The 25,763-nt window shown below is 32.4% G+C and overlaps 1 protein-coding gene across 1 annotated transcript in view; it reads right to left on the bottom strand.

Annotated features, from left to right (window-relative positions):
* Positions 1-22,726, bottom strand: part of LOC142336732 (uncharacterized) — a gene marked incomplete at its 3' end in the record, with an annotated part of 47,106 nt that extends 24,380 nt beyond the window's left edge. Inside the window, exon 1 of the mRNA XM_075385644.1 lies at positions 22,580-22,726. The remainder of the gene's footprint in view (positions 1-22,579) is intronic.
* Positions 22,727-25,763: the final 3,037 nt, after the last annotated feature.

Here is a 25,763-nt window from a genome sequence, read left to right as displayed (position 1 = left end):
CTTTAAACTTGTTCTCGCGTGAATATCAGATAACTTCAATCTTTGCCTATGCTGGTTCTTTTTTAGTCGTAAGAAATTGTAATTAATTATAGGCCTTAATGTCTTCGTATAGTGGCATGATTGGTTTGAGTGTATAGCCAATCGCGTTCAGACTTTGGAGTTAAAGGTTTTCAAAAACTAAAAAAGTATTTTTTAAATTTGAACATAAGTGTTTTCAAACAGAAAAGTTTTTTAAAGTTGCCCTAATTTTTTGTCTACATTTTAATATTTTGGATATGCAATACTTTATATTATTTCTGTCACCTTGTAGCATGGTTTCAGCATATAGAAAGTTTCAATCGTCTGTCAAGTGAAATATAAAATAGTCATCACTGGTGTATTATCAATTTGGTTTTTTTTTATTTCTGAGGCTCATGGTAGACCTTCCCGTCAGAAAATCATATTAATGACAAATCATTTATTACATTAATGGCATTCAAAGAACCTGCAATTATTTTTTTTTCGCAGTGAGTAGATTTAGTTTTTTTAGGCTTTGAAATTGTTTTCGCGCCAAATTCAATTAACTTTTTGATTGTTGCTTATGCTGGTTATTTTTTAGTCGTGAGAAATTGTGGCAAATTATAGGCCTCATTATCTTGGTATGGTAGCATAAATGGTTTTAGTGTCTAGCTAATGGTTTCCAGACTGAAGAGCTATTTGTTTACAAAAATTGTGCGTTCGCCATATATTCTCTGGTGACATGCAAGTCAATCTGCTTAGTTAAGAATTTATGTTAAACTATTTTCACCTTGTTACTCAGTTTTTTTAAAAATAGATAGACATTGAGTTTTGGTCGTAAATAATTCTTGTGGCTTTTATTTGATTTTTTTCTTGCCTTTTATTCTCATAGCAGGTGTTTCAAATAAATCGTTTTCCAAAAAAGTTATCGTTTTTTTGGAGTTGCCATATTCTATTTTATTTATGTCACCTAGAAACATTTTTCAGGCTCTTGGTAGACCCTCTTGTCAGATTATTACATTAATGACAAACTTTTGATCACATCACTGGCGTTAAAAGAACGTGCAAATAATTTTGATTAATATTTGCAGTGAGAAGCTTTTGATTTTTAGGCCTCGAACTTGTTTTCGCGTGAAAATTAAATGACTTCGATTTTTGCCTATGTTGGTTCCTTTTTTAGTCGTAAGAAATTATAGTTCATTATAGGCCTCAATGTCTTCGTATGGTGGCATAAATGGTTTTATGGTACAGCTAATTACTTCCAGAAACTGGAGTTAATTGTTTTCAAAAGGTATAAAACTATTTTTTTAAGTTTGAATATAAGTGTTTTCAAAAACTATAAAAGTCTTTTAAAGTTGCCCTAATTTTTTTGTCTAAATGTTAATTATACTCAAAAAAGACCGGTCCCAGATGTTATCTGGTGATATGCAAGTCAATCTGCTTAGTTTAGATTTTATGTTAAACAAATTTCACCTTCTTACTTTTTTTTCTCAAAAAAATAGATAGACATTGAGTTTTGTTCGTAAAAAATTCTTTTGGCTTTTATTTGATTTTTTGTTGTCTTTTATTCTCATTAATGCCAGGGGTTTCAAATAAATTGTTTCCAGTAAAACTAATCATTTTTTGGATATGCCATATTTTATCTTATTTCTGCCACCGTGTAGCATGGTCTCAGCATATAGAGAGTTTCAATCGTCTGTCAAGTGAAATATGATATAGTCTCCAGTAATGTGCTATAAATTGAATTAGTGTTTTCTGGCAATTAATTTAACAAAATTTTTGAGGCTCATGGTAGACCTTCCCGTCAGAAAATCACATTAATGACAAATAATTTATCACATTAATGGCATTCAAAGAACCTGCAATTAATTTTTTTTATTCGCAGTGAGTAGATTTAGTTTTTCTAGGCTTTGAAATCGTTTTCGCGCCAAATTCAATTAACTTTTTGATTGTTGCTTATGTTGGTTATTTTTTAGTCGTGAGAAATTGTGGCAAATTATAGGCCTCATTATCTTGGTATGGTAGCATAAATGCTTTTAGTGTCTAGCTAATGGTTTCCAGACTGAAGAGCTATTTGTTTACAAAAAGTGTGCGTTCGCCATATATTCTCTGGTGACATGCAAGTCAATCTGCTTAGTTAAGATTTTATGTTAAACTATTTTCACCTTGTTAGTCAGTTTTTTAAAAAATAGATAGGCCTTGAGTTTTGGTCGTAAATAATTCTTGTGGCTTTTATTTGATTTTTTTCTTGCCTTTTATTCTCATAGCAGGTGTTTCAAATAAATGGTTTTCCAAAAAAGTTATCGTTTTTTTGGAGTTGCCATATTCTATTTTATTTATGTCACCTAGAAACAATTTTCAGGCTCTTGGTAGACCCTCTTGTCAGATTATTACATTAATGACAAACCATTGATCACATCACTGGCGTTAAAAGAACGTGCAAATAATTTTGATTAATATTTGCAGTGAGAAGCTTTTGATTTTTAGGCCTCGAACTTGTTTTCGCGTGAAAATTAAATGACTTCGATTTTTGCCTATGTTGGTTCCTTTTTTAGTCGTAAGAAATTATAGTTCAGTATAGGCCTCAATGTCTTCGTATGGTGGCATAAATGGTTTTATGGTACAGCTAATTACTTCCAGAAACTGGAGTTAATTGTTTTCAAAAGGTATAAAACTATTTTTTTAAGTTTGAATATAAGTGTTTTCAAAAACTATAAAAGTCTTTTAAAGTTGCCCTAATTTTTTTGTCTAAATGTTAATTATACTCAAAAAAGACCGGTCCCAGATGTTATCTGGTGATTTGCAAGTCAATCTGCTTAGTTTAGATTTTATGTTAAACAAATTTCATCTTCTTACTCTTTTTTTTTCAAAAAAATAGATAGACATTGAGTTTTGTTCGTAAAAAATTCTTTTGGCTTTTATTTGATTTTTTGTTGTCTTTTATTCTCATTAATGCCAGGGGTTTCAAATAAATTGTTTCCAATAAAACTAATCATTTTTTGGATATGCCATATTTTATCTTATTTCTGCCACCGTGTAGCATGGTCTCAGCATATAGAGAGTTTCAATCGTCTGTCAAGTGAAATATGATATAGTCTCCAGTAATGTGCTATAAATTGAATTAGTGTTTTCTGGCAATTAATTTAACAAAATTTTTGAGGCTCATGGTAGACCTTCCCGTCAGAAAATCACATTAATGACAAATAATTTATCACATTAATGGCATTCAAAGAACCTGCAATTAATTTTTTTTTTATTCGCAGTGAGTAAATTTAGTTTTTTAGGCTTTGAAATCGTTTTCGCGCCAAATTCAATTAACTTTTTGATTGTTGCCTATGTTGGTTATTTTTTAGTCGTGAGAAATTGTGGCAAATTATAGGCCTCATTATCTTGGTATGGTAGCATAAATGCTTTTAGTGTCTAGCTAATGGTTTCCAGACTGAAGAGCTATTTGTTTACAAAAAGTGTGCGTTCGCCATATATTCTCTGGTGACATGCAAGTCAATCTGCTTAGTTAAGATTTTATGTTAAACTATTTTCACCTTGTTAGTCAGTTTTTTAAAAAATAGATAGACATTGAGTTTTGGTCGTAAATAATTCTTGTGGCTTTTATTTGATTTTTTCTTGCCTTTTATTCTAATTAATAGCAGGTGTTTCAAATAAATCGTTTTCCAAAAAAGTTATCGTTTTTTTGGAGTTGCCATATTCTATTTTATGTCACCTTGAATCATTTTTCAGGCTCTTGGTAGACCCTCTTGTCAGACTATTACATTAATGACAAACCATTGATCACATCAATGGCGTTAAAAGAACGTGCAAATAAATTTGATTAATATTTGCAGTGAGAAGCTTTAGATTTTTAGGCCTTGAACTTGTTTTCGCGTGAAAATTAAATGACTTCGATTTTTGCCTATGTTGGTTCCTTTTTTAGTCGTAAGAAATTATAGTTCATTATAGGCCTCAATGTCTTCGTATGGTGGCATAAATGGTTTTATGGTACAGCTAATGACTTCCAGAAACTGGAGGTAATTGTTTTCAAAAGGTATAAAACTATTTTTTAAGTTTGAATATAAAGGTTTTCAAAAACTATAAAAGTCTTTTAAAGTTGCCCTAATTTTTTTGTCTAAATGTTAATTATATTCAAAAAAGATCGGTCCCAGATGTTATCTGGTGAAATGCAAGTCAATCTGCTTAGTTTAGATTTTATGTTAAACAAATTTCACCTTGTTACACTTTTTTTTTAAAAAAAAAGATAGACATTGAGTTTTGTTCGTAAAAAATTCTTTTGGTTTTTATTTGATTTTTTTGTTGTCTTTTGTTCTCATTAATGGCAGGGGTTTCAAATAAATTGTTTCCAATAAAACTATTCCTTTTTTTTGGATATGCCATATTTTATCTTATTTCTGTCACCGTGTAGCATGGTCTCAGCATATAGAGAGTTTCAATCGTCTGTCAAGTGAAATATAAAATAGTCATCACTGGTGTATTATCAATTTGATTTTTTTTATTTTTGAGGCTCATGGTAGACCTTCCCGTCAGAAAATCATATTAATGACAAATCATTTATCACATTAATGGCATTCAAAGAACCTGCAATTATTTTTTTTTCGCAGTGAGTAGATTTAGTTTTTTTAGGCTTTGAAATTGTTTTCGCGCCAAATTCAATTAACTTTTTGATTGTTGCTTACGTTGGTTATTTTTTAGTCGTGAGAAATTGTGGCAAATTATAGGCCTCATTATCTTGGTATGGTAGCATAAATGCTTTTAGTGTCTAGCTAATGGTTTCCAGACTGAAGAGCTATTTGTTTACAAAAAGTGTGCGTTCGCCATATATTCTCTGGTGACATGCAAGTCAATCTGCTTAGTTAAGATTTTATGTTAAACTATTTTCACCTTGTTAGTCAGTTTTTTAAAAAATAGATAGACATTGAGTTTTGGTCGTAAATAATTCTTGTGGCTTTTATTTGATTTTTTCTTGCCTTTTATTCTAATTAATAGCAGGTGTTTCAAATAAATCGTTTTCCAAAAAAGTTATCGTTTTTTTGGAGTTGCCATATTCTATTTTATGTCACCTTGAATCATTTTTCAGGCTCTTGGTAGACCCTCTTGTCAGACTATTACATTAATGACAAACCATTGATCACATCAATGGCGTTAAAAGAACGTGCAAATAAATTTGATTAATATTTGCAGTGAGAAGCTTTAGATTTTTAGGCCTTGAACTTGTTTTCGCGTGAAAATTAAATGACTTCGATTTTTGCCTATGTTGGTTCCTTTTTTAGTCGTAAGAAATTATAGTTCATTATAGGCCTCAATGTCTTCGTATGGTGGCATAAATGGTTTTATGGTACAGCTAATGACTTCCAGAAACTGGAGGTAATTGTTTTCAAAAGGTATAAAACTATTTTTTAAGTTTGAATATAAAGGTTTTCAAAAACTATAAAAGTCTTTTAAAGTTGCCCTAATTTTTTTGTCTAAATGTTAATTATATTCAAAAAAGATCGGTCCCAGATGTTATCTGGTGAAATGCAAGTCAATCTGCTTAGTTTAGATTTTATGTTAAACAAATTTCACCTTGTTACACTTTTTTTTTAAAAAAAAAGATAGACATTGAGTTTTGTTCGTAAAAAATTCTTTTGGTTTTTATTTGATTTTTTTGTTGTCTTTTGTTCTCATTAATGGCAGGGGTTTCAAATAAATTGTTTCCAATAAAACTATTCCTTTTTTTTGGATATGCCATATTTTATCTTATTTCTGTCACCGTGTAGCATGGTCTCAGCATATAGAGAGTTTCAATCGTCTGTCAAGTGAAATATAAAATAGTCATCACTGGTGTATTATCAATTTGATTTTTTTTATTTTTGAGGCTCATGGTAGACCTTCCCGTCAGAAAATCATATTAATGACAAATCATTTATCACATTAATGGCATTCAAAGAACCTGCAATTATTTTTTTTTTCGCAGTGAGTAGATTTAGTTTTTTTAGGCTTTGAAATTGTTTTCGCGCCAAATTCAATTAACTTTTTGATTGTTGCTTACGTTGGTTATTTTTTAGTCGTGAGAAATTGTGGCAAATTATAGGCCTCATTATCTTGGTACGGTAGAACAAATGAATTTAGAGTCTAGCTAATGGTTTCCAGACTGAAGAGCTATTTGTTTACAAAAATTGTGCGTTCGCCATATATTCTCTGGTGACATGCAAGTCAATCTGCTTAGTTAAGACTTTATGTTAAACTATTTTCACCTTGTTACTCAGTTTTTTAAAAAATAGATACATTGAGTTTTGGTCGTAAATAATTCTTGTGGCTTTTATTTGATTTTTTCTTGCCTTTTATTCTCATTTATAGCAGGTGTTTCAAATATATCGTTTTCCAAAAAGTTATCGTTTTTTGGAGTTTCCATATTCTATTTTATTTATGTCACCTTGAAACATTTTTCAGGCTCTTGGTAGACCTTCTTGTCAGATTATTACATTAATGACAAACCATTGATCACATCAATGGCGTTAAAAGAACGTGCAAATAAATTTGATTAATATTTGCAGTGAGAAGCTTTAGATTTTTAGGCCTTGAACTTGTTTTCGCGTGAAATTTAAATGACTTCAATTTTTGCCTATGTTGCTTCCTTTTTAGTCGTAAGAAATTGTAGTTCATTATAGGCCTCAATGTCTTCGTATGGTGGCATAAATGGTTTTATGGTACAGCTAATGACTTCCAGAAACTGGAGTTAATTGTTTTCAAAAGGTATAAAACTATTTTTTAAGTTCGAATATAAGTGTTTTCAAAATCTATAAAAGTCTTTTAAAGTTGCCCTAAATTTTTTGTCTACATGTTAATTATACTCAAAAAAGACCGGTCCCAGATGTAATCTGGTGACATGCAAGTCAATCTGCTTAGTTTAGATTTTATGTTAAATAAATTTCACCTTGTTACTCTTTTTTGTTCAAAAAAATAGATAGACATTGAGTTTTGTTCGTAAAAATTTTTTTTGGCTTTTATTTGATATTTTTGTTGTCTTTTGTTCTCATTAATGGCAGGGGTTTCAAATAAATTGTTTCCAATAAAACTAATCCTTTTTTGGATATGCCATATTTTATCTTATTTCTGTCACCTTGTAGCATTGTCTCAGCACATAGAGAGTTTCAATTGTTTGTCAAATGAAATATAATATAGTGTTCACTGGTGTATTATCAATTTAATTAATGTTTTCTGGCAATGAAATTTTTTCATTTCTGAGGCTCTCGGTAGTTCTTCTTGTCAAATTATGGCATTAATGACAAACCATTTATCACATCAATGGCGTTCGAAGTAAGTGCAAATAAATTTAGTATACATATTTTAGAAAACTTAGTATATGTATTTTGGCTTTAAACTTGTTCTCGCGTGAAATTCAGATGACTTCAATTTTTGCTTATGTTGGTTCCCTTTTTAGTCGTTAGATATTGTAGTTAATTATAGGCCTCAATGTCTTTGTATGGTGGCATAAATGGTTTTAGTGTATAGGTAATGGCTTCCAGACTTTGGAGTTAAATGTTTTCAAAAAGTATAAAAGTATTTTTGAAGTTGAATATAAGTGTTTTCAAAAAGTATAAAAGTTTTTTAAAGCTGCCATAATTTTTTTGTCTACATTTTAATTATACTCAAAAAAGAACGGTCCGACATGTTCTCTGGCGACATGCGAGTCAAATTGCTCAGTTTGGGTTGATGTTCAGCTATTTTCACTTTATTACTCTGTTTTTTTCGAAAATAGATGATATTAATTTTTGGTCGTAGATAATTCTTGTTAAAGGCAGTGATCTCAAATAAATTGTTTCCATTTAAATTAATTTTTTTTCGGATATGCCATATTTTATTTTATTTCTGTCACCGTGTAGCATGGTCTCAGCACATAGAGAGTTTCAATTGTCTGTCAAGTGAAATATAATATACTGTTCACTGGTGTATTATCAGTATAATTAATGTTTTCTGGCAATCAAATTTTTCATTTTTGAGGCTCTCGATAGTTCTTCTTGTCAAATTATGGCTTTCATGACAAACCATTTATCACATCAATGGCGTTCGAAGTAAGTGCAAATAAATTTGTTTAATATTTGCAGTGAGAAAATTTAGTATATATTTTGGCTTTAAACCTGTTCTCGCCTGAAATTCAGATGACTTCAAGCTTTGCCTATGCTGGTTCTTTTTTAGTCGTAAGAAATTGTAATTAATTATAGGCCTTTATATCTTCGTATGGTGGCATAATTGGTTTGAGTGTATAGCTAAGGGCTTTCAGACTTTGGAGTTGAAGGTTTTCAGAAAGTATAAAAAGTATTTTTTAAATTTGAACAAAAGTGTTTTCAAACAGAAAAGTTTTTTAAAGTTGCCCTAATTTTTTGTTTACATTTTAATTTTTCGGATATGCAATACTTTATATTATTTCTGTCACCTTGTAGCATGGTTTCAGCATATAGAAAGTTTCAATCGTCTGTCAAGTGAAATTTAAAATAGTCATCACTGGTGTATTATCAATTTGGTTTTTTTTTATTTCTGAGGCTCATGGTAGACCTTCCCGACAGAAAATCATATTAATGACAAATCATTTATCACATTAATGGCATTCAAAGAACCTGCAATTATTTTTTTTTTCGCAGTGAGTAGATTTAGTTTTTTTAGGCTTTGAAATTGTTTTCGTGCCAACTTCAATTAACTTTTTGATTGTTGCTTACGTTGGTTATTTTTTAGTCGTGAGAAATTGTGGCAAATTATAGGCCTCATTATCTTGGTACGGTAGAATAAATGGTTTTAGTGTCTAGCTAATGGTTTCCAGACTGAAGACCTATTTGTTTACAAAAAGTGTGCGTTCGCCATATATTCTCTGGTGACATGCAAGTCAATCTGCCTAGTTAAGATTTTATGTTAAACTATTTTCACCTTGTTACTCATTTTTTTGAAAAATAGATAGACATTGAGTTTTGGTCGTAAATAATTTTTGTGGCTTTTATTTGATTTTTTCTTGCCTTTTATTCTCATTAATAGCAGGTGTTTCAAATAAATCGTTTTCCAAAAAAGTTATCGTTTTTTTGGAGTTGCCATATTCTATTTTATTTATGTCACCTTGAAACATTTTTCAGGCTCTTGGTAGACCCTCTTGTAGATTATTACATTAATGACAAACCATTGATCACATCAATGGCGTTAAAAGAACGTGCAAACAATTTTAATTAATACCTGCAGTGAGAAGCTTTAGATTTTTAGACCTTGAACTTGTTTTCGCGTGAAAATTAAACGACTTCGATTTTTGCCTATGTTGGTTCCTTTTTTAGTCGTTAGAAATATTAGTTTATTATAGGCCTCAATGTCTTCGTATGGTGGCATAAATGGTTTTATGGTACAGCTAATGACTTACAGACATTGGAGTTAATTGTTTTCAAAATTATTTTTTAAGTTTGAATATGTGTCTTCAAAAAGTATAAAAGTCTTTTAAAGTTGCCCTAATTTTTTTTGTCTAAATGTTATTTATACTCAAAAAAGACCGGTCCCAGAAGTTATCTGGTGACATGCAAGTCAATCTGCTTAGTTTAGATTTTATGTTAATATTATTTCACCTTGTTACTCTTTTTTTTCAAAAAAATAGATAGACATTGAGTTTTGTTCGTAAAAAATTCTTTTGGCTTTTATTTGATTTTTTGTTGTCTTTTATTCTCATTAATGCCAGGGGTTTCAAATAAATTGTTTCCAATAAAACTAATCATTTTTTGGATATGCCATATTTTATTTTATTTCTGCCACCGTGTAGCATGGTCTCAGCGTATAGAGAGTTTCAATCGTCTGTCAAGTGAAATATGATATAGTCTCCAGTAATGTGCTATAAATTGAATTAGTGTTTTCTGGCAATTAATTTAACAAAATTTTTAGGCTCTTGGTAGATCTTCCTGTCAGATTATCACATTAATGACAAATCATTTATCACATTAATGGCATTCAAAGAACCTGCATTCAATTTTATTTATTTTTTGAAGTGAGTAGATTTAGTTTTTTAGGCTTTGAACTTGTTTTCGCGCCAAATTCAATTAACTTTTTGATTGTGGCTTGTTGGTTACTTTTTAGTCGTAAGAAATTGTGGTTTATTATAGGCCTCAATGTCTTCGTATGGTAGCCTAAATGGTTTTAGTGTCTAACTAATGGTTTCCAGACTTAGGAGCTATTTTTTTTACAAAAAGTGTGCGTTCGCCATATATTCTCGGTTGACTTGCAAGTCAATCTGCTTAGTTTTTTTTTCGAAAAAGAGATTAACATTGAGTTTGGTCGTAAGTAATTATTGTTTTTATTTGATTTTGTTTTTTTTCTTGTCTTTTATTCTCATTAATGGCATGGAATATTGGCTCTCTAATGGGGCATTATTTGACTTGGTGGTTTAGATTTAAAGTGATTTTTTAAATGGATACACCAATTTTTTCATAAAATATGATATTTTGAAAGCTTTCTCTCGTCCTCATTTGGTCATTTGTTAGACAATTAAGTCAAGAATGAGGTTTACTGGTGGCGGAACATTATGCGTGAACGCATAATATATAAACTTTTTGTTTGGTTTTAAGAAAAAGACGGGCTAAAATAACCTCTCGGTACTTGAGTCACTTCGTAAAACCTCAAACTTAAAACTATCCAAAACTAGTTTTGTTTCCAAATTAGTAGCTGACCAAATCATTTGCAAGAATGATTAATTGCTCTATTCAAAAAATTTTGTTTTTAAAAGTTACCTTAAAATTTTTTTTGAAGAAAATGCTTTTGTTTAATCTGTAGGTCAGGTATACAGAAATTATGCGATACGTTGTCCAGCTTTTTTTCTATTCTGGCTTTTTTTGGGTTGCCAAAAGGCAATTTTATTAGAAATAAATTTCAGAGGTTTATTGCAATGGCTTTTCTCGAAAAAAAACAGTGTTACAGAAACACAAAATATGGAATCTTCCGAAAAAATTAAAGCACATGCATGACTTAGCTCAAAAGTTTAATTTTTTTTGAAATTTTTCAGCTGTTTGGATGTCCATAGGAAAAATATGGCAAAAATAACAATAGGGCAATAATCGATTGCAATAAAGCACTATTTTCCAAAACTTGACACTCAAGAGATACAGAATGCCATTTTTGCCACTTTCTGTTATGCCAATTTGACAAATTTTTTATTGATTCAGTCTTTGTAATGAGCTAACCGGTAAGAAAAATTTCCTATTCTTGGTTACTTAAGCAAGTGATGAGGCACAATACTTATTCAGATCCAACCAAATGAAGTGAGTCATTTTCTGAAAAAAGGAAAAAATCAATTGGTGCTTCATATAATTTTGCATAAATTTTGTGATTTTTGCTGCTCGACAGATTTAAACTTTTTGTCTAGCCCAATTTTGTCTTGTTTACGTCATTTGAGTATCTACTCAGATTAAATAAATTTTGAACAATTTACATAATTGAACCGTCGCTCATTTTTCTGGATTTCGAAAATGCTTTAGGTTTCAGCATTTTGTAGCAAGTGTTCGTAGACCTTGCAGGTTTACTTAGTTCTTGTTGCAGTAATTTACATTATTAAGCAAGTTAATGTGCAAAAAAACCAAATAAGAAATTCGGGTTGAATAGAAAGAAAAACTTTGCAAAGTACTTAATGGGAGCTCATGGGAGCTCAAGGAAAAAGCAGGCAACATTAAAGACGATTTTCTTTTAAAATATCAATTCAGGGATAAAAATTATTCGAAAAAGGAATAAAACTCATCGTTTGATAAATAGTAGCCCAATTTGTCTAGCCCAATTTTGTCTTGTTTACGTCATTTGAGTATCTACTCAGATTAAATAAATTTTGAACAATTTAAAGGAATAAAACTCATCGTTTGATAAATAGTAGCCCAATTTGTCTAGCCCAATTTTGTCTTGTTTACGTCATTTGAGTATCTACTCAGATTAAATAAATTTTGAACAATTTACATAATTGAACCGTCGCTCATTTTTCTGGATTTCGAAAATGATTTAGGTTTCAGTATTTTGTAGCAAGTGTTCGTAGACCTTGCAGGTTTACTTAGTTCTTATTGCAGTAATTTACATTATTAAGCAAGTTAATGTGCAAAAAAATCAAATGAGAAATTCGGGTTAAATAGAAAGAAAAACTTTGCAAAGTACTTAATGGGAGCTCATGGGAGCTCAAGGAAAAAACAGGCAACATTAAAGACGATTTTCTTTTAAAATATCAATTCAGGGATAAAAATTATTCGAAAAAGGAATAAAACTCATCGTTTGATAAATAGTAGCAAACACTCAATGTGCACAGTGATATTGTTAGATATTAGGGGAGCAATTATTTGCTCACTCTTTTTTTGTTCAGTCAGTTTTGGTTGATCGATATTTTCATTCTAAGAATTGGTGATATCATAGAGCGTTGTCATCTCATTTTTCTCTTTCAGCGTCATTTCTGTTCAATTTAGGATTTTTTTGTATCAAATGGTTGTTTAAAATTATTTATTATGCTGAGATTTGAAACAATTCAATGTTTCTAATAGATGCAGGGCAAAATAGGAGCTAGTTTTGGTCTCATGGATTAAGACAATAAAAAATATTCGAATCGGAGCTGTCTCTTCCTAACGTTTTTCTAATTTTAATTCTTGAAGTCAGTTACAGACAAGTCGAATTTTATATCAAAGTTCCAATAATGTCAGATCCCATCAACATTCAAACGAATACATTCAAAACATTCACAAAACATTCAAAGAACATTCAGCGAAAACATTCAAAACAAATACAACGTTTTCAGAGAATAGAATAGTTACATGGTTTTTACGGCTTCTACACTGTTTTCGTAAACTTTTAAAAACATTTGAGTTTTGCCCGCATTTGTTGCTCTTTTTGCAGTCCCACGACTTAGTGTCAATACTCAAAACAAGAACCGGCTCCCTGAAGAAGGATAAGAGAAAATATCTATTGCTTTGATTTCGGACCTAACAGCTGTTATAAAAATTTGAAAATATACATTAAAAAGAATTTTGGTGCCATCTTCTTAGTCTTATTTCTGTGAACGTGAAGAGCATTCTCACTAATGAGTTTACATTGTCTTCCAATTGAAACAAAAACAAATCTGTTTGGTTTTATAACTTAACTAATGGTTCTATGACTCTGATACTAAGATTTTTTCTTTTAAAAAATCAGATTTTTGGATATTTGTTCACATTTTTGCTTCGTTTTTCGAAGTCTGCCTCATTATCATAATTACAAAAGATCGCAGTGGCTTTGAAAATTGGCCTTATTGAACAATTCGAAACGTTTTAGTGAATCGCTTATGGTTTTGATAACACCTTTTCGAGCCTTTATTTGTTGACTTGGTTTTCGCCACTATTTGTTATTTTCTGTAGACCTAAGACCTATTCTGATTAATTTAAGGTCTCCTAAAAAAAACTCATCGGCGTATAAGTGAACCTTATTAATGCCTTCAATTGATGACTAAAAAGTTTTAATTAATTATATGCCAGAAGTTTTAGTAAAAATTTTGTAATTTTTGATTAATGGTTAAGAAGACCCAATAAAATACATAAAATTTTCAACGCATTTCTCATGGTTTTAGTGGCTCTGACCCTTCTGCATTTTTAAAAAAAAATTGGTTATTTCTTGTTTCTACTGTTCTTTTCAAAGTTTTAAGACTTGTTATAATGAATGACGGACCTGATTGGCTCCTTATTGAAAAGCATTCTTATAAAGAGGCTATTTGATGCTACCAATCGATTCGATGAGTACTGCTTTGAGCGACTTTGAATTTATTTGTTCTCAAAAAATCAGTGATTTTTAGCGAGGCTCTTTTTGTTTTCTTTCTGTCAACTTGTATCTTTGTGTCGTCAATATCAGGTTTCGTCTGCTTGTCAGTGATAGAGAAGAGAATTTGTGTTATTTAGGTTTTATCTGATGGTATTTTAAGTGTTTCATTATTTGTTTTTAAAGTCATATTGCGTTTTGGCCGTAGTTAATGTCTGTTGTTTTTGTTTATTTCGTTTGTTTTTTGTCTTGTCTCGTGGTCCAATTAATGGCAGATTTAAATATATTGGCAAAATAAATTGGCAAAATTGCGGCAAAAATATTGGCAATTAAACATTGGAATTATTTAGTAGTTTGAGTTTATAACTTTTTTTACTCAAACGCTAATCATTTTTGAAAGCTGAATTTTGTAAGTTTCCTATCTCCACTTCTTTTGGTAGACAATTAAGTAAAAAAAAATTGGACGAGTTGAGTACGAACATTATGTGCTAACGAACATTCAGCCCCGTTTCAACTGAATTGATGATTTTGATGTGGGCATACTATTTCCAGCATAAACTTGCTAATATATGCTCAAAAATTTTTTTTCCTGCTAGCTGAGCACTGATGTTTAAAGTTAATGCGGCAAATTCACGCTGTGACATCGATCACCTAAATATTTTCACTAATGACAATTTAATTTTTCCCTTCTTTTGAAAAAAATGCGTTTTAGTATACTGTTAATTTGCCTTCAAATAATTATAATTTAACTTCAAAAAATTTGGAGGCAACAAAGCAGACACTAAAACATTATTGCAAAATTGAGCAAGCGATGAAAAAAATTGACAGAAGAACATGGCAGGACAGATCGTGAAATACAAGAAATTCAATTAACAAAATTGAACGAACGAATTAAAAAACCTTTTTAACTTATAAGCCGACTAATTAAAAATTGCGAGCCAAATAAACGGAAAACAATTTCAAAAATATAGTGTAAATAATTAAAAACTTTCTAGTAATTCTTGAAAATTATTGGTACTCGGCTATGTAATACCAAGGTCAACTCTCAAAACGCCATGCAGCAAAAAAAACTCAGAAGTTAACAGGCGAAATAAATCAGTTTCCACTTTAAGGAGGCTGTAGAAGCAGTCATAAACAATAACTGTCAAACAATCATGCAATTGGCATCTTACTCTAAATTCACTGATCGTTCTTCGTCCTCAGAACAAAGGCTTAGAAAAAGTATTAATTGATTCTTTCAATGCAAGATGGGCAGACTTGTTGAATTTTTTTTTTAAAAAAAGAAAAAATAATGTTTTTCGTCAAAATCTGCAGAAATTAAAAAATGACTCTAAGTTGCTGATCTTCTTTGCTGCCAAAATCTAATCAATGGCACATGCCCATGGATTAATTCGGGGACGGATATAAAAAAAATAAGATATTTGTGAAAAAATACTAAGACCAATACATTTACATCAAAGAATCATGAAAAAAAGATATGTTCTCTCAAAACGTCTATAAATTGAGACTAACGATCAATTAAGATCTTAATTTACAGAAACCATAAGAAAATGCGGAGTCTATGAATAGCTGCATAATTCTTGGCTTAAGAATTCAAGAAGTTACCTTTATACCTTGAAATTAAGCCGTCCCAGCTTTTCCACTGCAAACAAAAATTAAAGGACTGCTACCGTCAGCTTTTAGGTTTTAATGCAATATTATGCTTCCTGGGAGTAGCCATTTTATCCCAATTTGAACATAGCAATAAAAAAGGGAGTGCAAAAATCTTACAAGAAACGACAGAGCAGAAAACAATCCAATTTATGATGAGCAGCTGAAAGCTTTCTCTTAGCTTATAAAATTCAATAGAAGGCTAATAACTTCTCCTCTCAGCTTTTGCTACCGTATTCTATTATTAATTAAATCAGAACAAAAATGACAAACAAGTAATGTAACATCAAACTTGAAACTTTTTTTAACAAATCAGAAACAAGGCAGGTCAAATACTCAAATACATTAAATGTCACTAAAAAATGATAGACAGATCTAAAAAATTTTCAAGCACAATTATAGAAATTTGTTCCAAAAACATTGAGAAACTTTATAATAATAGCTTTTGTATTGAAGACACTTTAGGTACAAGGATATTTAATATAAAAATATAATTTCAACAAAAATCAGTAAACGGAGAACTGAGAGGTTAGCAACCAAGAAAAATTTGTTTTCATTAGTACGAGACTAAAAGCAGGCGAAAAAAACAAACTATCAAACAAAATTGCGGTTCGCTTAATACACTTAATTAGCTGAAATATGCCCAGTGCATACGCCATCAGAACTAAGCCTTATATGTACCTACAACTTAAAACTCCAGAAAATTTTGCTTTGCTCTAGGAAATGCAGAGTGCCCGACCTTATAACATTTTTCAAAAAAAATTTCAAATTTCTCGTCAAAATCTACAGAAGACAAATAATTTGAGAATATTTAAAACGTTCAAACCATTGAAATGGGCACAAAATACTAGCATTTGCTGTAGTCTTAGGAACCAATCCCTTCAAAACTATTTTTCCCGTTAACATCTAACCATTAATCCATGTTTTTGCACCAAAAAAATTAAATTGGCTGATAGATGTCAAAATTTCAAAAAATACTGAATTTTCCCAAAAAAAATGAAAATTTGAAGAAATAACCTTGTTCTTCTTTAACTGCGCAAAGCCAATAGATATACATCAGAGTTATGAAAAAATTAGGCCTGCCCAAAACTTAAATATACTGAAACCAACGTCAATTTGTGAACATTTAATCTGAAACTACAAATAAGGGGCAAAGATCTCTGAAAAACTGCACAACTTGGGGCTCAAAAAATTTCAAGCAAGTTTATGATGTCTTTGATATTAGGCTTTTTGAATACTTCTAGCAATATCAAGAATTGAAAAACAATTAAAGCAAGCTTTGAGACTTTAAATTAATGCAAATTAATGCTTCCTGGGCGTTGACGTTTATACCGTTTTGAACATAGTCATCTAATAAATCTGTGCAAAGAACTTACAAGAAGGGACAGAGCACCGTACAATACAAATTCAGAGGAGCACATATTAGTGTCCTCTTGTGTAATAAATGCAAAGAGAACGCTAATAACTCCTCCGCTCAGCTATTTCTACCAAAGTTATTTATACTAAATAAAACAGAAAAAATTATATCAATTAGTAAAGTGACGTCAATCGTTGACATCAGATTGTTTTACAAAACAAGAAACATAGCAGGAAAAGACCTTCAAACAAAAGTATGCTTGAGCATCAAAAAACGTGTTACAGTGTCTTGCGTTTCAAATATTCTTGAGCACTAAATTGTTAATGTGTTCTGCAATGTTATTCTTGTGCAGTAAAGTATTTGTTACTGTGTCTTATATCTACGAATTACTGGAGCTGCAATTCAACTGTTACGAACCCCAGCTTCTGGTAATTCAACTTAATAGTACAAACGGCAAAACCAAACATAAGTTAAGGTTCAAATATTTTGGCATAAATAGTTCTAAGACATAAATCTTTGTCTTCGATTTGTTTGCCTATCGAATTGAACTGGTATACTTATAGAGATCCTGTATTGTGTAATCTATAGCAAATCACTCTGGTTCGATATTGAAAAAACTAACATAAGCAAATATTCAAAACAAATTGTAATGCAACGGTATGAATATAAAGCGGATATTCAGTTACAAAGCGATCTTCAAAAACAAAATGACCGGACATATTTTGAACCTCTGAACAAATTGGACTGTGTAAAGTTTTACTCGTCGCAACTGATTTGGTGAGCAGCTGGTAAATAATTATAGATGTTATACGTTAAAAATTTGTGAAAGATTTGAGAAAAAAAGTGGAAATCTTTAACAATTGATTCACTTTATTTCAGGAGTTTTCCAATGATATGCTCTTATATCTGCTTTTATATCTCCGCACAAAAGATATCGGTCGGCCAAAATTAGCTGCACAAAAAGGGAGAGCGGGTATTAACTTCCCAGCCCCCATTTCATTGGGACTGGGAACAGACATGTAAAACAAAACAGATGCAATCGAGCCTCAGAGCACGAAATGAGCAGTTAGCAAACAGTCGCTTTCTTTTACACGGCATTACGTAATAAAATTTCAACTGCATTCTTAACTATGGCGCTGTATGAGAAACTAAACTCAATTGATCTTAACGATAAAAATTCAATGCGTTCATTATTTCTGGATTTCATTAAAGAAAATAATTATCAAAAAGAAGAAATCAACCAACTGCGTAGAGGATGTGATCAACTAAGGACCGAAAAGGAGGAGCTTTCAAAGAGAGTTACTAAATTGGAACGTTATTCATCTTTTATGTGTTTGACTTTTCATGGGGTAGAGAACGGTGGTGAGTACCCGGTACACAAAATTTGTGAGTTAATCAGGTCAGTACAAATTCCAATTGAAACTCATGATATTGCGGCCTGCCATTACCTACCTGGGAAAGGTAAAAGAAAATCCATAATTCTTAAATTTCTTTAGAATCATCAGCGCGATTCGGTATAGTTTAATCGCAATTCTTTTTTTGATCCGGTTTCTGGGGCAAAAATCCACATAAACGAGCGTCTAGCGGAAAGTGATAGAGACTTGTACAACTATTGCAGAAAAGAAAAAAATCTTCTTACAACCACGAACAAAAACCAAGTACGCGTTAAGTTCTCAGAAAACGATACAACTTGGTATCCAGTTGACAGTCGGCATCAAGTTGATTACCTTGTGGGAACTAATGGTAATACTGAAAACGAATGGGGTATGGAAACAGTAGAGATGTTGGCACAAGAACCTTATGAAAATAAGAAAACACCATCGAAAAGAAGTCGGCAGGTGGCTTTTCAATCACCTCAAGGAAGTTTTCAAAAGCATTGTGGCACCAAACAATTTGACAAGCTGGACAGGTTATGCTGTTTGACTGAAGTATTCAATTTATTGGTTGAAAAAGAGTCTCCGCCGTCCAAAAAAAGTACAAACTTGAACGATGAATGCAATAACTTCTCGAGTAATCAGAGCAGTGAAGAGAATCCGATTTAGTCTTCATACATCATTGATTGTCATACTAAAAACAAAAGCCGAACTTTTTTGGGTTTAAACATTCAGTCTTTGAGATTCCATCATGCTGAACTAGTAGTTTTCCTTGATACATTAGATCAAAAACCTGATGTTATTGCTTTAACTGAGACATGGTTAAAAGATAGTGACCAGCCTGACGACTATGATCTACCAGGTTATCAGACAATAGTGTCGAAACCCAGAAACAACGCTAAGAGACGATCTGGTGGAGTAGCCTTTTACATTAGAGATAATCTTCAATATACAATACCGGATACTAACACAGAAATTGAATGCTTAATTTTACAAGTGAAATACGACGAGAAATGTTTGCATAATTTTTGTGTGATTTATAGACCTCCGTCTTTGAAGTTAACTGATTTTCAACCAAAGCTGGAAACCATTTTACATTGTTTGAAGTTTTCAAAAGAGGAAAGTTTAATCTTTGGTGATTTCAACATAGATATATTAAAGAGAGAAAAAAGTCCAAAAAATTATGAGAATCTTTTAAGATCACTTGATTTTCAAGTACAAAACTCAAAGCCTACAAGGGTAACCAAAAATTCAAAGAGCTGTATTGATCATATAATCACTGAAACAAACATAAAAACTGAAACGCTAGCGATGACAATAAGCGATCATTTTATATTAACTGCTGAATTTTTTGTATCAAGCTTAAAAATTAAAAGCATTCAGTCATCGGTACTCATGCGAAATTTGAAATCAGTCAAAACAGACAAAGCGCTGAATTTTCTTTTCGTCTTAGACCAGAATATCAAAAAAATTCCTGAGAATTTGAATGCTAATGATTACATGAGTACAATGATCAAGAAAATTATTGAAGGTTTAAACAAATTTGCGCCTGAAAAGGTGTTCGAAACATCTGATTCTCCTAAATCTGCAAGCTGGATTACAAATGAAATCAAAAATGCCATTGTACAGAGAGACAAAATGTTTTGAAAAATGGATAGCAGAGCCTACTATTGAAAACCAAACTAGATATAAACAAATACGGAACAAGGTAACTAACTTGATAAGAAATGGAAAAAGAGACGATAACTTCAAAAAACTAGGCAAAAATCCAAGCCCAAAAATTATTTATAGGACACTAAAAACTTGTAAAAGAAAGGACAATACCATCGATTTACCAAATCTTGATGACTTGAACGATTACTTTGTTTCAATTGGACCAAAATTATCTGCAAAATTTAATAACGAAAAAAGCAGTTTCAATATACGCAATAATGAAAAAACGATGGTACTTTCATCAAGCAAATGAATCAGAGGTTACAAAAATCTTGAGGAAAATGAAAAACAAGAAAAGTACTGGTCATGATGGAATCTCAAACGAAATTTTGAAGTGTTGTTCTCCATTATTGAATGTCATCTTGCAAGAGCCATTAATTATTGTTTGCTAGAGCGTATTTTCCCAGATTCATTAAAAATAGCCAAAGTAATACCCTTATATAAAAAAGGAAACAAGACTGACCCTGGTAATTACAGACCTATCAGTTTACTGAGTACAATAAGCAAAATTCTGGAGAAGATCTTACTTAAGAGGATGATGAAATTTTGTGTAAAAAATAATTTGCTAGCGAACAATCAGTTTGGCTTTAGATCTAAAATGTCATGTGTGCATGCAGTTGCCACCATAACGGAGTATATTCGAAATGTTATTGCCAACAAATCAACTGGGAAAGCTAGTTTTATTGACTTAAGCAAAGCTTTTGATACAATAGATCATGAAATTTTGTTACTAAAAATAGAAAGATATGGATTCAGAGGTCCAATTTTAGAGCTATTAAAGAATTATTTAACTGGGCGCACCCAGTTTGTAAGTGCAGGATGCAAAAAAACGACAGAAAAGCAAATAGTTTGTGGCGTACCTCAGGGCTCTGTTCTGGGCCCTTTTTTGTTCATTTTGTATATCAATGATCTCCCCGCAGTTTGTAATGAAAGCACTTTAGTAATGTTCGCAGATGATACTACTGTTGTTAATGCCAGTAATGACAATAATTCGCCTCTACAAATGGATGTTGAAAGAGTTTCCAACTGGTTTAATACTAACAAATTAACAATTAATTATGTCAAAAGCGAAGCTATAAATTTCGGTAAACCCACAAAAGAAAAAGTAAAACTCCAGGATAATGCTCTAGATTACAACACATCTTGTAAGTATTTAGGAATCTACATTGATAAGAACTTAACATTCCGTGATCATGTTGATTTTGTTGTTAAAAAACTGAACAAGTTTTGCGGACTAATGTATCGGGTACGACATTTTTATCCAAGAAGGTGTCTTCTAATGTTTTATGACTCTTTTGCCAAATCGGTCATAACTTATGGTCTATTGGTCTATGGGAACACAAGCAAACAGAATTTAGAAAAAATTGATAGGGTACAGCGAAAAATCATTCGAGCAATTTTTTTCAGGAAAAAATATGAATCCTTAGGTCTTACACTAATTGACAACAAGATATATACTGTATACGAACTTTACGTGATTGAACTTGTCAAAGAACTTTTTAAACAAATAAGGTCCGAATCTCCGCTACAATACATAATTCCGCAAAGTCTAGCAGTCATTAAAAAACAAACGAGATGGAGTTTAAGAGGCCTATTTCCCCCACCAATTTCGAAAACTACAAAAAACAAAAAGTCATTAGCTAACTTGTTGAAGAAAACATATAATTGGCTAAAACAACTGAATTTATTACCCGAAAACTTTCAAAACTTTAGTTTTCAGCAAGTGAAAGCACATATATCAAAAATAAGTGAGCTTTACATTAAAGATAATAGGGATGTTTTTACCCTCTATTACTAACTTTTAATACGCTTCAGCAAGATGACATCAATTTATTTGGGTTATTAATTTTTTGGTATATGGGCACAGACTTGAAGAGCAATTATGCTCATTTTGTGTCCTAATTGGATTGTAATTGGATGTGATGATTTGAAATGTTGTCCAATACTATCCAATTGCATTAACTATTCTATTCTAAGGGGAAAACATTTCCATTGAACTGATCGCATTGGTGTTCAAATAGCATGTCTGAGTTTTCGATCGTTCGATTATTAAATCGCTATATAGGACAGATTATATTTATATTTGATCAGTTAATGATTCATAGACTTGGCAAACCGATTTCGTTTGCGGAATCGAAGCGGAATCGATGAGAATGCCAGCTTAAATGTAGTCAAGTTTTCGTCAAAAAACTTGACAGGTTCTCTTCAAAATGGGACAACTAAGGGCATCAGTTCTCTGGAGATCATTTGATATACATTAGAAGTATTGAGATTCATGCTTTACAAATCTCAATAAGACCGTAATATGGCAAGTGATATTTTGTAAGAATTGGGATAGTAGATATATAAAGTGAACTAAAACAGTATGAAATATTGCAATTGACAACTGTTAAGACTTTATTTACTATTTTCCAAACATGGAGTTTAGCTAATTTGGCCATGCCTCAACGGCCCCTGGGACTTGGTATGGATCTATCACAATAATCGAAATTTACGACCGTCAAACGGATGAACAAGCAAGCTCGTGTTTTCAATACAATTACCCAATTCAACGCGTTGAATATCGCTTTCGATTAACTGTCCTAGCCCCCCCCCCCCCCCCCCCCCCCCCAAGTTATATCAAGTGATCTGAAGAAAAAAGACGAGCTTATAGTTCCATGATTTTCAAGTCACCTATAAATGTCCTCTTTTTCTCGAATACTATAATCAGTAAATATAAAATATTAAATATTACCTTCACGGCGTGCAGCACAGATTGAATTGTTACAACTGATGTTGAGTTACTTTGGTTCAATAAATAATCTGCTTATGAATTGAAAGCTGGTTATGAAGCTACTGTTTTTAATCTAAAAACGTTAATAATTTTCTGTTTAACATGTAATTTTTCTTTCTCTAGAACACTGCTCATTTTATTGCCAACACTTTTGTATTTCTCAGAAATACACAAATCGAGGCATGTACTAATAAGCCGAAAGCTGAGTAATTTTCAGAGCGTCGCTTGAACAAAATAAATAATACACAGTCAGTGCCAGCATTTTTTGCGTTAACATACAAAGCCCCCCCCCCCCCCTCCACCCGCTACCTCCCCGCCCCACGGTGGACGCCGTATTGACCGACAGGGCATTTAGCCGACTACCAAAAAATGCTTAAGTTTGGCCGAGAATTAACTTAAAATGCGCTAGCAGATTAATTGAAGCGATGTTTGGTCAATCTAAAACGGGCAAATTTACGGCAGTTTTTAGCAACTAGTTTAACCGAGGCCTATCCTTGATTGCAGTAGCCCCTCCACTGCCCACGACGGGTGGGGGGGGGGGGTCGTGCGGCCACGGAGAGCCCGAGTACCCGACCGCACACCAACGGTAAGTGTGTTCACCGAACTACTGATTTTTTGATCAATAAGACTTTTTGACCAATTATGATAAAAGTGTCGGCTAAATCTCTCAATTTTTCCTGGTCGGCTAAATGCTCTGTCGGCCAATTATCATAGCACCACATTGTGCATAGCTGATCCTTAATTTTTTTTTCAAATCGCTCGACGTTCTTTTTGTTCTACTTTCCTAGTCAACGGTGAAATGTCAGATAGCCGAAAGTCCAGTTAGCCGAAAAACATTATGGCATAATGCCAAAATTAAATTAGGCTGAAAATGAGTACCTTGGACCCCTGAGACATGGCCAAATTAATCATGCGTTTAAATCTGTAAATAACGTTTCATTACAATTTATTCAGCGTTGCATTATTTTCGGATCTTTCCCATTATAGCCCCCCCCCCCAGCTTAATGGTCAGATAACCTATACCCCCCATCATGGTAATTATACCATAATAAGGGGGCTATAATTTCATGGGGGGCTATAATTTCACGGTGGGGGGGGGGGGGGGGGCTATAATGGGGGGAAAAACCCATTCTGCCTTGATTATTTGATGTTATTTTCGGTTATCTGAACTGTCGGTTATCCGAGTTCGCATTTCAGTTTTTCGTTTGCTGAGTCGCTGGAATAACCATTGTTTAATAGATGTCTATTTTAATAAACCTGATTGGTCAAAAATCTCAGCAACGAAAGATACGAAAGCGGAAAACGCTAAAGTAAAACCATAAAAGGAGGCTATTGTTGGTACCAATTGTTATACAATTTACGCCGACAGCGCCAAAATGAAATGAAACGTGATTATTCAATTTTCTGATCAATATCTATCGAAAATGGTTTTTGCTTCGGATCTTTGCAGTAACTGCATATTAGTTTCCTAAAAAAATTTTAAAAATCGAGCCCTTATTGTAGCCGATAACACCAAAGCTTTTGTTGTACAGAAATTTTTATCCATGCTTACCTTATATGCAACAAATTTTCGTTGCAATTTGTAATACTTTCAAACCATAGCTTTTAATAAATGCATATTGTATTGTTCATATTTGTTCATCTATAAACTTACTTAACTTAATTTTAGAGTAAAAAATATGTGTGGATAATGAGATGCTGAATTGAAAGTACGTACTTAGTTACAGTCATCACTATCTAATATAGCGCATAATTGTATGTACTACTAATGTGAGGGAATAAGCTAAGCATTAGCTCTTAATGCTCGAGCTCTATCGCTAAGCATTTAGCCGCCGCGCTCAGCTGAGCTTGTTGTTGTTTGCGGCTATTCCTCTGCTGCTGGGCTTGGATCGCCAGCCAGTGGATTGAATCCTCGCAGAGTTGGAAAAAGTGCTTCTACTACAAATTCACTGTTTTTTATAGTGGTGGTTTATACTTTTTGCCAGCTGGCATAGTCTGATTGGTTGATTGACTATGTCGACATAGACAACAGCAATAGCACAATGGGATTGCATCAGATAGCACTAAAAATTATTGAGTTTTGCATTTTATGTAACACTGCTACATCTCACCCGTTTTAAGAAAATTGAAAAGTTTTTTCAGTTCCTGAATATGACTTCTTCTCTGGTTGATCTCAATTTCTTTTGCTTCTTCTATTGCTTCGTTGCATCCAGTTATTGTGTTTTGTCGACACATCTGCTACGGCAATAATTCAATAATTTTCAGGTACCAATGTGTGGGCAAAGTCTGCCTCACCAAAAGCCATTTTAGGCAAACAAATAAAAGCAACGCTCTTTTTGGCGTTTTCAATAATAAGCGAATATAACTGACAAATAAATTGAACATCGCAGTCCGAAATCAGAATAATAAAAATTGATAACAACAAAAACAAGGCAAGAAATTCATCCCTCGGAGGACAAAAAAAGAAAAGAAAGTAGCGGTAACAGATAACGAAGAGAGGAAAGTCTCACATTCTTAAGGTGTGAATTTTTTGCTGCTTGGCGCACCACATTTTAGAGTTAAAAAAATATGTGTGGATAATGAGATGTTGAATTGAAAGTACGTACTTAGTTACAGTCATCACTATCTAATATAGCGCATAATTGTATGTACTACTAACTACTAATGTGAGGGAATTCGCTAAGCATTTAGCCGCCGCGCTCAGCTGAGCTTGTTGTTTTTTGCGGCTATTCCTCTGCTGCTGGACTTGGATCGCCAGCCAGTGGATTGAATCCTCGCAGAGTTGGAAAAAGTGCTTCTACTACAAATTCACTGTTTTTTATAGTGGTGGTTTATACTTTTTGCCAGCTGGCATAGTCTGATTGGTTGATTCACTATGTCGACATAGACAACAGCAATAGCACAATGGGATTGCATCAGATAGCACTAAAAATTATTGAGTTTTGCATTTTATATAACACTGCTACATTAGACAGTATGTTTAGACATGTATAAATGAAGGAAGCAAAACTAAGGGGGGGTGGGTTTGGGGACGCTTTCAAATTATATAAAAAATTTGAAACCCAAACACTTATACAAGACTCATTTCTCTTTTTGTGTCCCCCCCTCGACCCAATAACAAGTATTTCCAGAAAACAAGAGTTTG

The sequence above is a fragment of the Convolutriloba macropyga genome, chromosome 3 (assembly GCF_964194025.1).
Source record: "Convolutriloba macropyga chromosome 3, txConMacr16.3, whole genome shotgun sequence".
NCBI classification, from domain to species: domain Eukaryota; kingdom Metazoa; phylum Xenacoelomorpha; order Acoela; family Convolutidae; genus Convolutriloba; species Convolutriloba macropyga.
Note: the sequence above shows the minus strand (reverse complement) of the source record. Positions and strands in the feature narration are given on the sequence as shown.